This window comes from Eptesicus fuscus, chromosome 17, assembly GCF_027574615.1.
Source record: "Eptesicus fuscus isolate TK198812 chromosome 17, DD_ASM_mEF_20220401, whole genome shotgun sequence".
In the NCBI taxonomy this organism is placed as follows: Eukaryota; Metazoa; Chordata; class Mammalia; order Chiroptera; family Vespertilionidae; genus Eptesicus; species Eptesicus fuscus.
The window spans coordinates 15,874,163-15,891,183 of record NC_072489.1 but is presented as its reverse complement, the minus strand read 5'-3'; the positions used below and the strand labels follow the sequence as shown (position 1 = coordinate 15,891,183).

Here is a 17,021-nt window from a genome sequence, read left to right as displayed (position 1 = left end):
ATGAATGTAACTAAGTAAAGCAGAATTAGAACATAAGTGTTCTAATGGAAAACTTATGATCTTCTTACTGGATATTTTTCTCTTTCTTAGAGGACTTCAGGTTTGATTTGTCTATATGTTAGAAAATTTGAGTTGTGTTTCACATACCCTCTCCACTTCTCACAGTCTGCTTTGATTTGGGAAGAATTGGAGGTTGTCATGGAGAATAAAGTATTCATCACTTAAAATACAGTTCTGAGTAAACCATCTCTTTCATGTGCTTAGGTACAGCAGTTTTCCTTGATGGTTAGATACCTTTTGGCTCCTTGGAGATTTATGCTTATTTTCTGGAAGCTAATGACCAGCTACATGTGGTATTCCTATACTGTTTTAAGTTATTTAAGTTCATTTGTCTGCATGCTTCCTGTGAATTGATTCACTGATTTTTCTAATGTTCTGCATTTCTTAAAATTTTGTCATTTTTGTATATGTTCTGGGCATTGGGTCAAATATTTCAAGTGTTCTTAGCCTTTTTTTAACTGTAATATAAGCTGGTCATCATTGGAATAAATTATTTATTTTCCATGTCATCGCCCAAAATATTGAAGCTATATAGACTTTTAGGACTTTTCTATTCAGTAATAAAAAGTAACCATTTTCCTATTACTTTACTAACTGCCATCTTTCTAAATAAAATACATTTTTGTCTCATTTAAAGCAAAGGTATTTGGCTTAATACCATAAAACTCCTAGAAGAAGACATAGGCAGTAAAATCTCAAACATTTGTCACAGCAGTATGTTTTCTGATTTATTTCCCTGGCAAGGGAAACAAAAGAAAAAAATAAATAAATGGGGCTACATTAAACTAAAAAGGTTTTTCACAGCAAAGGAAACTATGAACAAAATGAAAAGACAACTCACTGAATGGGAGAACATAATCGCCAATGGTACCCCTGATAAGGGGTTAATATCCAAAATGTATAATGAACTCCTACAACTCAATACCAAAAAAACCCCACACAAAACAATCCAATTAAAAAATGTGCAAAGGATCTAAATATACACTTCTCCAAAGAGGGCATACAGATGATCAGGAGACATATTAAAAGATGCTCAATGTCACTAATCATCAGAGAAATACAAATCAACACAACAATGAGATATCACCTCACACCTATCAGAATGGCTATCATCAATAAATCAACAAACAAGTATTGACAAGGATGCAGAGAAAAGGGAACCCTCATGCACTGTTGGTGGGAGTACAGATTGGTGCAGACACTGTGGAAAACAGTATGGAGGTTCCTGAAGAAATTAAAAAAGAACTGCCTTATGACCCAGCAATTCTCCTTCTGGGTATATATCTGAAAGAACCCAAACACTAATTTGAAAGAATGTAATGCATCCTATGTTCATTGCAGTGTTATTTAAAATAGTCAAGATATGGAAGCAAGCCAAGTACCCATCAATAGAAAAATAGAGAATTTTAATAGTGGCTTTTGATTGAAGGTATATGATCCAAAAATAGGGAAGAATTATTCTAATCCTGGTATTTCCGCAACTTATATTAAGAATCGGTGTTGAACCCAGCTGGCGTGTCTCAGTGGTTGAGCATCGACCTATGAATCAGGAGGTGACAGTTTGATTCCCAGTCAGGGCACATGCCGAGGTTGTGGGCTCGATCTCTAGTGGGGGGCATGCAGGAGGCAGCTGATCGATGATTCTTTCTCTTCATTGATGTTTCTATCTCTCTCCCTCTTCCTTCCTCTCTGAAATAAATAAAAATACATTTTTTAAAAAAAGTATCGGTGTTAAGGTGTTAAGTGTATGAAGATGGCATACCATTGCTGTAAATATGAACATTTACAATAATATATTTCCTTAAGTAAATCAGATTCCTTTTCAGTTCTGTAACAATAGTATTTATTCATATTTATTGACAACTAGGGGTTTAAGTTTTATGTAACATTTGTCAAACTAAAAAATCTCTCCAATTAAATAAAATAAAATGTTCATCAGGTAGATTAACATAATTAGTATAGGAAACTAATATTTGAGATATTCCAGATATTTAAATATATTGGGTAACCATAAAGTAATATCTTTGTGAAGCATTTATATAAATGTGTCATGTGCCTTAAATAATGAAAAATTTTAAAACTTTAAATATATAGTCTAGTACTTCTTTAAATTATTTTAAATGGGTCATTTTCCCTTCTCAAAGCTTATAGATGCAATCCTACCCTGAGGAAAATTTTACTAAATGTGAAAGATAATAGTCACTAATAATATAGCCAGTGCTGCAGATTTTTAAAAGCAGTTACTATCAATTCTTAACCATTTCCTTTAGGCCCCTAAGGGATGAATCTTAATTTTATAGCAGCACTGGCTACAAGTAATGTACAGGGTTTGGGTCAATGTACAAGGCTTCTGATTTGACAGCTTATACTTTTGGAGAGACTGTGTAGTAGGCAGAGAAGCAAACTTTGCTCTTGGACTCTGACACTTAATTAAACCTGACATATAAGAAGCGGTGGCAGATTTACACTTTACCATCACATTGGAATCAGTAGGACTCCTTAAATTTTTGAATTATTTTAATTGTTAAACAAAACACATTAGAAAATTGAAAAATAAAGGGGAAAATGATAATCTCATTTTTGTTTTCTTCCAGTAGTATTTGAGTAAATGTGCATATTTACAGTTCTAGAATTTTATTTTTATTTATTTAAATTTATTGGGGTTACATTGATTAATAAGATTATATAGGTTTCAAGTGTATATTTTTTTAATACATGTCTGTATATTCCATTGTGTGCCCACCACCCAAAGTCAAATCATCTTCCATCACCATATATTTGGCCCCTTTTACTACCTCCCACATTCTTCTCTCTGATAACTACCACACTGTTGTCTGTGTCTATGAGTTTCATTTTTATATCCCACATATGAATGAAATCATATGGTTCTCAGCTTTTTCTGACTTATTTTGCTTAGCACAATTTTCTGCAGGTCCATCCATGTCCCAAATGGTATTATTTCATCTTATAGCTGAGTAGTATTCCATTGTATATATGTACCACATCTTCTTTAATAATTTATCAAAGGACACTTTGGTAGTTTCCATGTCTTGGTCACTGTGAATAATGCTGCAATGAACATGGGTTGGGGGTGCATATATCTTCACAAATAAATGTTTTTAAATTTTTCGGGTAAATACCTAGAAGAGGGATTCCTGGGTCATATGGTAACTCTATTCTTAATTTTTTTGAGGAACCACCATACTGTTTTCCATGGTGGCTATACCAGTTTACATTCCCACCGTGAATGAGATTTCCTTTTTTCCACAACCTCTCCAACACTGGTTATTATTTGTCTTGTTGATAATAGCCATTCTAACAGGTATGAGGTGATATCTCATTGGAGCTGTGAGTTGCATTTCCCTAATTGCTAGTGAAGTTAAGCATCTTTTCATATATCTGTTGGCCTTCTTGGCCTTCAGGTCCTTTGTCCATTATTTTATTGTTTTTTTTCCTTGTTTATTCCTAAATATTTTATTCTTTTTGTTCCAATTGCAAAAGGATTTTTTTCATTTCTTTTTTCTGAAATTTCATTATTAGTATATATGAAATTGTGGGATGGAAATGCAGTGGATTTTTTCTTTGTTGATTTTGTTTCCTGCAACTTTACTGTATTTCTTTATTGTTTCTAATAGTTTTTCTATATAAAAAATCATGTCATCTGCAAAAGGTGACAATTTTACTTCATTCCCAATTTGGATGCCTTTTATTTCTTTCTCTTGCCTGATTGTTCTAGCTATGACTCCTAGTACTACTAGTATGTTGAGTAAGAGTGGTGAGAATGGACATCCTTGTCTTATTCCTGATTTTAGAAGAAAAGCTTTCAGTTTTTCACAATTGAGTATGATATTAGCTGAGGGTTTGTCATATATGACCTTTATTATGTTGAGATACTTTTCATTCTATACCTATTTTATTGAGTGTTTTAATCATAAATGGATGTTTTATCTTATCAACATAGAACTTTATGTGTTTGGGGGAGAAAACATTTTGTTGTTTTTTTTTGTGTGTGTTGTTGTTTATTTAAAGTAAATTCAGTTTGCATCATGTAGTTTTACAGATCCACCAAAACAGTCTTAGGGAAAATAATGTAAAAATAGTATTTCAAATAAAGAAAAATGACTAAGGATAGTATATTTTTTGAGCCCCTGAGTGTGGTGCTCAGTTCTGGGAACCATATATTTTAGAATATATGACTTTGGGCAACTTTGTTTAGTTTTCTTGTGCATCAGTTTGCTTATTTGTACACTGTACTTGTGGGAGTGTGAGGGTAAAGTGTAAAATAAAGATATGAATAGTATGCACTAGTAGATAAAGTGCTGGCTGGCACATAAAGTGTTATGATGATGTTAATTGGTTTTCAGTGTGGTAATTATCATCATTAAAAATTATGTGATTTAATTTCTTTGTATTTTAATGAAATTTTTATATGAAGTAGGTGACACACATTGATAAATCACACTGGCCAATTACAGTTTTAAAATAGTCCTATATTTGGATTCCCAGACACGTCTAAAGTTATTTTTAGTTGTATATTTATGAAATTGCTGCTCTGCCTACTGTGACTTCTCAGAAGGACAGTATTATGGTTGGATTTTAGATGTCAGCATATGGTCATCTGGTGTTGTCATTTCATACAATTTAAATCTCCCAGTACTCTTCATCATCCTTTTGATTAAAGATGAAAGTATGTCTAACACAGAATTAAGTGAATCTTTTGATTTAATATTATAAAAATATTTTTATTTTTCAAAATGTAACACACACATTTTAGTTAAAGTTCCACAAGTTCTTTAACAATTTCTTCATTTAAAAGGTGGAGTCTAATTTTCCTGCTCCTGAAAATGGGTCAAACTTAGTGACTTGCTTCTAACAAATAGAATGTGTGGCAATGATGGTGTGCTGTTTCTGAGGCTACATTATAAAAGGCATTGTTGCTTCCACACAGTTTTCTTTTGGAACACCCATAATGGGAACGTCTATTGCTATGTCATAAGGACAGTCAACCAAGGAGAGTCCCACGTGTGGAAGAACTAAAGCTTCCCACCATCCCAGCTCCAACATTGCTAGCCGTGTGAAGGAGCCAGCTTCAATCAAATCTTCAGATGATTGGAGCCCTGGCCAACTTACTCACTGCAAACTAACCTGGCCCATAAAATCTGCCAGATTATGTTTCTTGTTTTAAGTCGCTATGTTTGGCAGCAACAGATAATCAATGTGCACTAAGTCCAGAATTTTCAGCATACCAGAGAGTGTATAGTGAAAAGTGGAGATTTTTTCCTGTGCCTATATTCCACTTGCCCAGTTTCTTTTTTTAATTTAAATTTTTTATTGTTGACACTGTTGCAGATGTCCCTCATTTTTTTCCCCTTTGCCCACCTCCACCCAGCCCCCTTCCCACCATCTCCACCCCTGGCCCTCACCACACTATTGTCTGTGTCCATGCACTATGCATGTATATTCTTTAGCCCATCCCTTCACCTTCCTTTATCCAGTCCCTCTTACCTCCTTTCCCTCTGACATTTGTCAGTCTCTTCCATGTATCCAGGCCTCTGATACTACTTTGTTCATCAGTTTATTTTGTTTATTAGATTCCTCATATTAGTGAAATCATATGGTATTTATTTGTCTTTCTCTGACGGGCTTATTTTGCTTAGTATAATAATCTCCAGGTTCATCCATGTTGTTGCAAAGGGCCACAGTTCTTTTTTACAGCGCATATGGTATAAATATACCACAGTTTTTTTATTCACTCATCTACTGATGGGCACTTGCGCTGTTTCTAGATCTTGGCTATTATAAATAATTCGGCTGTGAACATAGAGGTGCATATATTTTTTCTGATTTGCCAAGTTCATTTTATTAGATGTGATTCCTGTAATAAGTTTCTTGTGCATGCTTTCAAAGATACTCTATCCCTTTACAACTATGTGCATATATATATATATATATATATATACACACATATATATATGTGTGTGTGTGTGTGTATTAATATATGTTTTGTGTATACATATGTTATACTTTACGCACAGTTTTATATCTTGTATTTCTTTTTGTTAATATTATATCATGGAGATTGTTCCATATCAATACAGAATTGATCTGGCTAATTCTTTTTCATGGTTATAATAGTCCATTCTATGACAATATTATTTGTTTAATGAGTCCCCTATTTTTGGACATTTAGATGACTTACAAAGTTGTTTCAGTGATTATTTCAATATACATGTTATTTTCTGTCTGTGTAAATATATCTTTGTAATTTATTACTAGAAATAGAATTGCTGGCTCAAGGAGCACAGGCATGGCAAATTTTTATAGAAGTTGCCAAATTTGTTCACATAAACATTTTACCAATTTTTTTTTCTACCAGAACTAAATGAATGCAGTTGCTTTAATATATTCTCACTAATTTAGATATTCAATGTCCTATATCAATATGACATATAAGAAATAATATCTCATTTAAAGTTTACATTTACATTTCTCTGGATGAAATAGAATTACTGGGATTAAGTGAACTATTTTTCAATAGAAGTAAATTGCCAAATTAACTAAAAGGAGATAGAAGATCTGAATGGGATAATGCTCATACAAGAAATAGAGCATCTTATCAAAGGGCTTCCTCTCCACAAGAATAATAGTACTAGATGACTGCACTGGGAAAATACGCCAAACCTATGAGGAGCAGATAATTCTAAATCATTCAGCAGCATAGAATAAAAGCTTCTTCTTTTTTTTTTCAATGTGGTCTCATATTGATACCATAACCCATCAAGGATAGCAGAAAGAAAAATATATATAAGCAAGCATAAAACAGAAAGGAAAAGTATAGAATAATACTATTCAGGACTATTGTAAAAATCCCAGATAAGATATTTGGAAATAGAATCAAGTACCACTTTAATAATAATTATTGACAGAGTTGGGAAGTACAGTTAATTCTGAGAATGCAAGGATGGTTCAATATTTATAAAATCTTTTATTTTGGTTACCTACCAATAAAGCAAGAGAGAAATAGAATCTTCACTGGAGATGCCAAAAAAAAAATCTATTCATGATAATATAGATATATGCTTCGTTTAACATGATAGAACCTATTTCTCCAATGCCAGCATCATATTTTATTGATAAAATATGGAAATAAAATAACACTATCTTTGTTGATTCTGTTGTAGAAAATCTCAATAGAACGAAGTGAAAACTGTTATAAACAAAAAACCCATAAATTAGCTGGATTTTAAATTAAAATATTGAGGCACTTAAATTAATAAACTATAAACCTCATTTACATTAAAAAAAAAAAAAAAAAAAAAAAAAAAAAAAAAATAAAATACCTTTTGGACAGATAATTGTTTTTATTCCTGTTTTCTGTAATTTCTGCCTTGTATCCACATTTATATTTTCTGTTTCTATTTAAACTTTATCTTCCTCTTGTTTTTATTTTTTTGTTGTCTTTCTCTATTCTCCCATTGCCATGTAATTTTATATATTCATTGTTTTGAGCTATCATAATAATAATAGTACCAGAAACATAGATCACAACATTTCAATGAATACAGAAAATACAGCTAATGTAACATATTAATATTGTAGTTTAAATTGAAAAGTACAAAAATAAGCTACTTTTTGGCTTACTTGGGCTTTACACAGATGAAGGAAAATGCCTAAAATTTAATTTTATATACCACAATGTGTTTTAAACATATAAGAATCATGCTTCTAGATTTAAAAGCCACTCTTGATTTTTTTTTCACAATATGATACTCTTAAATAAATAGAGTGATAAATTATTATACAAGTCATTTTACTTCAATTGAAACAGCAAGGCCAGCATAATTTAATTGTTTCCCAGAAGAATAACAAAATAAAAATCTTGGCAATTCTGTATAATGTTAACTTATATTTTGATCTCTTTAACTTCAAATCATTTGTTGCCATTAGCTGGGTCATATTTTTTGTTTTACTTTGATAGTAATTTTGCTAATGTAAAAATCCCTGTACATGTGATTAGTAATGCTATAGTGTATCAAGCTGATGCTCTATTAAAAATTATTGATAACAAATAAGATGAGGGGTATTTGTAGTTATGAAAGGCCCTCCTAACATGATTATATATCTTTTTACTTAAGTACAATGTATACTCATGTTGCTTCTATCACCAATTTTTTTTTAATGGCATAGCACAAAGAACTGCATTATGATGGGGAGACTATGAAAAGGTAAATTTATGGTTAGTTTCCAGATCTGTTTTAGAGTTTATTGCCATCTGGTCTCTTTGGAGACTATTATAATTATCCATGGGAATGTTTTCAGCACACACAAAAAAGCATGGTTTGTGTATTGGCAGAAAGTAAAAAATACCAGTGGCTTAAACCATATGTAGTTTTCTTAGAGTTAGGCAAGGGAAATGAACTGAAGAACTAATTGAGAATCAACAGTAGTGATGTGGTTTTTCTCAATTTTGTTAGAATCTGCTCATAATGAACAAAATATTGCACAACAAAAAAACTGAGGGCAATAGAAATCCCTCCATTTGGCATATTTTATCTTCATTTTAATCAGATAAATCTTGGTGTGAATCTTAGAAACAGAATGAGGAATATATGTCAAGTTTTGAGGACTTTTAAAGACAAAAATATATTCTTGTTAAAATAATTCTAGAGTTGGACATTAGAAGAATACAGACATTAAATAATTTTACGTGTGTCATGGACTTATTTATATCGCTCTTAAGAAGTAGAAGCAGTTCACAATGTTTCTTAAGCTTAAGTTTATTTAATAGTAAAAGGATATAGACAAATATCTTTTCACTTTCCATTCTAAGAATTGGGGAAAGGTCTATAAAAAATGAGATGACACATAAAAAATTGAAATCATCTATTTTTATTCAGCTGTTTTAAAAGCAAAATGCCTGGCAGGCTGGGAGTATACAGGAAATTTAAATTTGTGATTGAGAATAAGAAATGCATTTGTGGTTTAAAAAGAAATACCAGCATGTCACATTAAAGTTATGGTATATACAGTATTGTAAAGTTAGCAGGAAAATGTATTACATCAGGGGATATGTTGCACTTTAGAGAGCTAGTGTGGGGATGGGAATGAAGAATAACCCCATGGAAGGCATGAGCATTAATAATCCAGTCAGAGAGGAAGAATTTTGCTGTCTCCCATGTAACATAAAACAGATGTTACATTCTATTAAAAACCTTCTTAACTAAAATGAATGTTTACATCACTGGTCAATGGGAGAAACCCGAACAATGGCAATTTAATGATTTTGAAAGTTTATTCTGTTTGTCATTTAAAACTGGTATTAGGGAGGGCGAAGGGAAGCTTGCCAGTTTTTATTGTATTTTTTGATATCTTAATTTAGAAAGCTGGAAGGCAACAGTAAACTATATTAATTTTTATTTATGATGTTTTACAAATTTAATGTTTTCTTTCTCAAAAGTTGTAAGAAGAAAAACCTCACAAACAAAATGGTATTTAGAAACTGTGAGTCTTGGTTTAAGTATATCTTAAAGTATAATTAGTTAACTTTAAATGAATGCTAGAAGCATTGTTAAGTGATTGGCAACTGAAAGTACTAGTAGACATATGCAGAAAGGGCCACTGGGGATGTTAACACAAGGTCCTAAATACCTTTTCTTTTTCTTTTTTAACAATTGATTTCAGAGAGGAAGGGAGAGAGGGAGAAAGAGATAGAAACATCAGTGATGAGAGAGATCCATTGATTGGCTGCCTCCACACCCCCCACCAAGGATTGAGCTCCCAACCAGGCATGTGCCCTGAACAGGGATCTCCTAGTTCAAAGGTTGATGTTCAACCACTGAGCCAAACTGGGCAGGCTCTTTTTCTTTTAAGATTTACTTTTTTCAGTATTTTTTCCATTAAAAGATTTAAGTATAATTTACATACAGTTAAATTGACCCTTTGAATGTATAGTTCTGTAACATATGACATGCTCATAGTCATTTAACCAATAGTAGAAGCAAGCTAGAATAGTTCCATCACCCCAAAACTTCCCCACGCCGCTTTGGCATCAGCCTTTCCCGACCTTAGCTCCTAGCCATCAGTGCTGTGTTTTTGTTGGCAGAGATGGTCCTCCTTGCTTGGTGTGCCAAGACTGTAAGGCTTCTTTCTGGCTGTTCTTTTTCCTGGGACCTTTCCGCCTATTATTTATATAGCTTAAGATATGAGGTAATTGCCTCTACCGAGGTAAAAAGCACACTTTGTTACTGTTTGCTATAAAATTTGTGGATTCCCCAAGTTTGATGTTCCTCACCTGCCAATATAAAGCCAGTGCATACATAGCATCTAAGTGAACCGTATCATCTCACTCCATAGGACGTGGGGCAAAGGGAACTGCTACAAATATGCGTAAGTTCTTGTGCCTTGCCATGAGTAATAAACTCTTTGACCCAGGAGTCTCGTGTCTTCTGTCCTCATCCATGAATTAGTAACAGACTTTTTTGTTAGTTTTTAAACAGAGTAATATCAAATTGCATATGTTCTAGTTTTCTGTCTTTATTATTTTGTCTTTTCTTGTGGTTCACATTGAGGAATCTAGCACCTGGCCAAAAATCTATGTGTGATTTTTTTTCCTTTTTTTTAGGTCCAAAGGTTTACTGGGTGGGCTTTATGTGGGAAAGGTGTCTTCCCTACACCAGGCTTGGTGCAAAGCCAAGGCATTTCAGTCTCTGAAGGGAGTTGCAGTCAAGGACTCAGCCCCCCTGGCCAGCCATGCTCTTACTAAACACATGTATATTCCTAGCCTAAGCACCTTCATTTGAAGGCTTTTTTATCTGGGGCTTTCATTGAGGTCTTTTCAGATGTCAAGACCTTGTTGGGGAAGTGAGGGGGAGCTTTGAAAACATCTTTCTCTCCTGGGATAGTTTTTCATTGTAGCTCTGTCCCTTCTATCTTCCTCTGGATCCAGGGTCAAAAAATGGCAAAAGTTTTTGTTGGGGGCTTCCTTGGTGGTGAAATAACCCTTACATCTGTGCTGATCCGCCTGACCTTTGTCTATTGTGTGGGTCCTTGAAGGAAAATGGAACTTTGGGGGAGCTGTCACTTTTTCTAGTTTAGCCTCTTTCTTATACTGCCACAGTTAAGTGTTGACTGTTACTGTCATTTTGGCTTGTGTTTTTAAAAAAATAGATTTCAGAGGGAGGGATAGAGGGGAGGGGGAGATAGAGAGAGAGACGGGGCGGGGGGCGGGGGAAGGAGAGAAAGAGAATATGCCCGACTGAGAATTGAACCTGCAACCTTTTTGGTGTACGGATGATGCTACAACTAGCTGAGCAACCTGGCCAGAACCAGTGTATAGCTTTTCAATCTGACTTTTTTTTAGTTGCCATAAATGCATATGAGATTCACCCTTTTTGTTGTGTATCAGTCAGTAGTTTGTTCATTTCATGGCTGAGTAGTATTTCATCATATTGATGTAATGCAGCTGTGTATATCCATCAACAGTGGAGGAATATTTGGAATATCCAGTTTAGGCTATTATGAATAAAGCTGCTATAAATGTTTGTGTGTAAGTTTTTGTATTAAAATACATTTTTATTTCACTAGGATAGGGATTGATGGGTCATATGGTCAGTGAGTATTTAACTTCACAGGAAACTGCCCAGCTGTTTGCTGAAGCGGCCGTGCCGTTTTACATTCCCACCAGCAGTCAGAGTTTTAGTAGTTCTACATTCTCGTCAACACTGGGTGTTATCAGATTTTGTTATTTACCCATTACAGTAGGGGTAGAGTTGTATCTCATTATTTTAATTTTCACTTTCCTAATGATGTTGAGTGTTGGGTGATTTGGGGTTGTTTATTTTGCTATTTGTAGCGCTTCTTTGGAGAATTGTTTGTTCAGATATTTGCTTCTTTGAAAAAGTTGAGTTGTTAATTTTCATATTATTGAGTTTTGAGAATTCTTTATATATTCTGGATACAAGTCTTTTATCAGACCTGTGATTTGTAAATATTTTCCCCTAGTCTGTTCTTTTCTTATCTTTTCATTTTCTTAACAGTTTCAGTGAGCAGTAGTTCTTAAAAATGTATGTTTGTTTTTATTGATTATGCTTTTAGGTAATACCCCAAAACTCTTTGCCTAATCTAAGGTCAGAAAGATTTTATACTGTATTTTTTCTTGAAATTTATTGTTTTACTTTTTATATTAATTTTGAGTTAATGTTTGTATATGTAGGGTGAGGTATGGAATAAGGTTTCCTGTCCCACTTTGTCTTTGCATATCCAATTATTCCACCTAGTTCTCTTTCCTGAAGTCTTAAATTGCTTTATTTGCCTTTGTACTTTTTTCAAAAATCAATTATATGGTTGTATTTCTGTACTCTGTATTCTGTTCCATTGATTTGTATGTTTGTTGTTTCTCCAGTATCATGCTCTCCTGACTATTGCAGCTGTATAGTAACCCTTGATGTGTTTGTTTTTTTGTGGTCTTTATAATCACGTTAAATTGAATCTGGAAGTGAAATTATTACATTTCACAGGTTGAAAAATGTTTACATTTATAATCATAGACATCTATACATTGTCACAATTTAATTTTGATGTAATGTACATGTTAGAAATTATGTATCAATATGGAGGAAAGTGCTCTTAATTTACAGTTGAGTTTTGAAATAGTAACTAATATGTAGAAAAAGGAAAGCTTATACATCTTATTGTCACTACATTTTTCTTTTAAATATTTTTATTTTAATGAGACTCTGTTGTGGTAGGTGATTTAAATTATATAGGTCTTCACAGGAGAACCTAGGACAGTGATGGCGAACCTATGACACGCGTGTCAGCACTGACACGCGTAGCCATTTCTGATGACACGCGGCCGCTGAGGTGGCCGCATGCCGAGGATGAAACATTTGCTGCTCCTGAGGATGAAACATTTGCAAAATAATGTTTTTTCCTCAAAGTGACACACTACCCGAGTTATGCTCAGTTTTTTGGCGAAGTTTGACACACCAAGCTCAAAAGGTTGCCCATCACTGACCTAGGACAAGGATTTTAAAACAAGATGTAGGTAACACAGGCAAGGGTGGCAGGAGGTGATTCATTGAAGACAGTGCAGCCAATAAAAGTTAAGTTACTACCATGATACGTTACTGGAGTCTAATTTATCTTCTGGAAAAATTTTGAGAAGAATCAGTATCAAATTAGTCTCAGAATTAACTCAGCATTAAGTGTGAATTTATTTCCTGTTATTGGTTGTTGATTGCAGTTCAGTGCTCAGGTTGACAGCAGGTTTCAGCAGTTCAGAGGAAAAGCCCTCAGGCTTAGAGAGGAAGATACTAGCTGTTGGTCTAGAGACGTACACACATTGAACCAGACTGTCAAACCTCAGAGGGAAGGCAGGGGAGAGTGAAGAGTGGGAAGAGATCAACCAGTGAACTCATGTGTATATGCATAACCCATAGACACAAACACTAGGGTGGTTGGAGGCTTGGGGGAGAGAGGGTGGGAGTGGGCAATGGGGAAAAAAAGGGACATATGTAATATTTTCAACAATAAAGATTTATTTTAAAAAGAGATACTAGCTGATGGAAGTAATCTGGAGCAAGGGGAGAAATGGTTAGGCCCACAGGATATGGGAGGAGCACTGACAACATCTGATGCTCTATGACTTTTAAGTGCCTTTCTTGTATTATCATAAGTAACTTTAATCAAATGTACACTTGAAACCTATATAATCTTAACCGATAAGTTTAATAAAAAATTATTCCAGCTATATTTTCTAAATAAATCAGATTATATTTTCTATACTTATGCTTATCTCTACTTTTTATTCATAAAGCTTCATTAACTTTTTGTATATTTACCCCTTTGTCATGCTATTTAATTACCTAGATGAGCTTACTAACTGCACACTTGGAAATATTATTAGATATTCCTTCTTTAGATAATGTATTTTAAAATCCTATCTAATAATAGAGTAATATGCAAATAACCATCACTCCGCTATGCCCACGATTGGGTGGTGGGAGGCTGGGGGGCCGGACTCGGGGTGGCCTCTCAACGGCCGGATCTGTTGCCGCTGAGGGGAGACCCCTCAGCGTTCGCAGGTCGGAGTGGCGGCGGTGGCGCCCCCGGACCCGCGAACGCTGATGGGGGCGGGTCTGGGTGCTGCTGCCGCCACCCCCGGGACCCGCAAACGCTGAGGGGTCTCTCCGGGGGCGGCGGTGGCGCCCGGACCCGCCTCCATGCACCTGCACTGGGGGAGGGCCTGGTCAGCAGCCTCTGAGGCTGCTTCAAGGGCCAAAGAGGGAGGCAGGGCCAGACCCCAGTGGCCGCAGCTGCTGTGGGGCCCGGGGAGCCAGGCAGGGCTGGACAGGCAACCTCAGGGTGGGCCTGGGGGTGGGTCCAGCGGCGCAGCTTGACAGCAGACAGCAGGGCCTGCTTGACCGTAGCTGCCGGCGACCCACAACAGGCAAGTGGGCCTGCAGGCAGCACCCAGCAGGGCCTGCTTGGCTGTTGCCGCGGTGACCCAGGAGCAGACAAGCGCAGCTGCAGGCAGCACACAGCAGGGCCTGCTTGCCCATCGCTATGGTGTGGAGCAGGCAAGCCCTGCAGAGAGCAGAGAACCACAGGGAGCGGGCCTAAGCCGTCAGCAGGACATGCCCTGAGGGCTCTCGGATTGGAGAGGGTACAGGTCGGGCTGAGGGACACCCCGTGCATGAATTTCATGCACCGGGCCTCTAGTGTTAAATTTAAAAGAGGATATATAAGATGGCATATAAGCCTATAAGCCATTTTCAGTATCTTTAGCCATAAGAGAGGTGCAAATTAAAATCACAAGAAAACACTGCACATGTATTTGAACAGCTAAAATTTGAAAATGCTGACAATAGCAAGTCTGGTGAGAATGTGGTATGACTGGATCTCTCATACATTGCTGGTGGGAATGTAAAATGATGCAGCCACTCTGAAAAATAGTTTGGCTTTTCTCATAACATACATTTTTATATGACTCCGCAATCATATTTCTGAATGTTTATTACAGAGAAATTAATAAGTTCCTGTAAAAACCTGCTACACAAATATTTATAGCAGCTTTATGATTGCTCTAAACGGGTCAACGCTCTAACCACTGAGAAACACCAGCCTGGGCATTATTATTTTTTTTTTAATAACAAGCAAGGACTTAAAAAACTAATTGCATGAAAATAACTTTGTAAACAATTTTCCCTCTTCATAGAATTCCAGGATTACAAATATAAATAAGATAATTCTATTTTAAAAATGATCAACTTTTGTAGACTAAATTAGAGGACACTCCTCTGATTTCTTCAGAATTCTGTTCTATAAATTGATATTTTTGGTGGTCATCCATTTCATTGGCGTAAACAATCTCTTCTGCCTATAATGTCCTTCTTCTTCATTTGACCAATTAGTACTCATTTTGTATGTCTCAGCTTAAAAGTCACTTTCTTAGGGCGGCCTTACCTCTGACACTCCTCTTTTCCCCAATTCTGGGTTTTGGTGCAACTCTGATATGCTGCTATATAGGGTTGGATTCTGTTTACAGATGTACAAAGTGACCAAATAATGGGCAAGTTAATAACACAACTGAAGCAGTGACATTTGGTATATAAAACTTAAAAATACATCCTAGATCTTAAGTGTACAATAAATTATTCAAAACATGAGACCACCCAACCTATTCTAGTGATATTTAACAGTGATGTATTTGTAACTGCTAGAAGAAGAATCACTCCCTAGGTACAAGATCAATTGCGGTTCATTTTATTCACCTGAAGATAAATCACTTTCACAGATTTTGCAGACTTCTCCTTTTCCTGAAAAAATGATTTATTAAAGTGGAGTTTTCTTTACTATATCAATGCTGGCCTACTCCTTTCATTTATAATATATCTTCTATATTGAAGGAAGCCAGAGGGCAAGAGTAGTTTTGTCTCTTCTGCTTTTTATTTCATTGTTATTTTTAAATCAGTTGATGAAATTCCTTTGCGTTTTGAAGGGCCATTTTTCTCTTACATATGAGGGAATTTAAATATTTAAGCTGGTTTAGTGTATTCTATTATTATAAATTGTCTTTAGTTTGATTTTAAAATACATATTGATTTATATGCATTTTGTATAATTTTAATATTCAACTCAGGATTCAACTCTATTGACCAGAAAAGTAGTGTTTTTGGTGGGTGTGAGGGGAAGGAAGGTACAGAATACTGGCTAAAAATCTAAGAAAATGTTTTCAATGTTTCATCATCTATCTGTATTTTGTATCATTTATATAATGTGAGAAAATCTCAGTTGTTTCTCTATATTTCCATATCCTTTTCTACAGTTTGAGTAGTGTGACAGTTTTTATTTTTGTACCTAGAGACTTTTTATTTTTAAAATATTTTCTAAACCAGGTTTCAAATGATGTATTTTGGGAAGTCTGAACGTTACTATCCAAAACTGTAAGCATATAGATCTTTTATGAGAAGGAGGGCATATATACCATTTGCTCTGATAAAATGAATAGAATTCTGGATTGTTCTGGAAAATCTAGGATATATAGTTTCAGCATATACATATATTATCTGAATACACAGGTAGATCAGAGGATCAGAGTAGTCAAGAAATAGAAATAGAAATTCAGTAAGAATATATATAAAATTGGCAAACAGTAGGTGAAAACTGAGGAATAGTTGCTATTTGTGGGAGAATAGTTTTCCAAAACCATGCACTTTCTTATTGTTTTAATCATGTATAACTTGCTGTGTAGTACCCATTTTAAATAAGTAATTTTGTAAAAAGTAAAATGGCTGGCAAATTTATACAGGAGCAGTTTATTTAACAAATATTTAATTACTGTACAATTACAAAATATAATTATACCAGGAATAGTATGACATATTGAACATTGAACCTTGTCTTTCAAATATTTTGTAAAAGAAACTTCCACAAATTACTTCCCTAAGAAATATCTATAC

At 34.9% G+C, this 17,021-nt stretch overlaps 1 protein-coding gene across 4 annotated transcripts in view; it reads left to right on the top strand.

The window, feature by feature from the left end:
- ADK (adenosine kinase) overlaps window positions 1–17,021 on the top strand; it is a 476,499-nt gene that overhangs the window by 184,744 nt on the left and 274,734 nt on the right. The gene's annotated exons all lie outside the window — the stretch shown is intronic.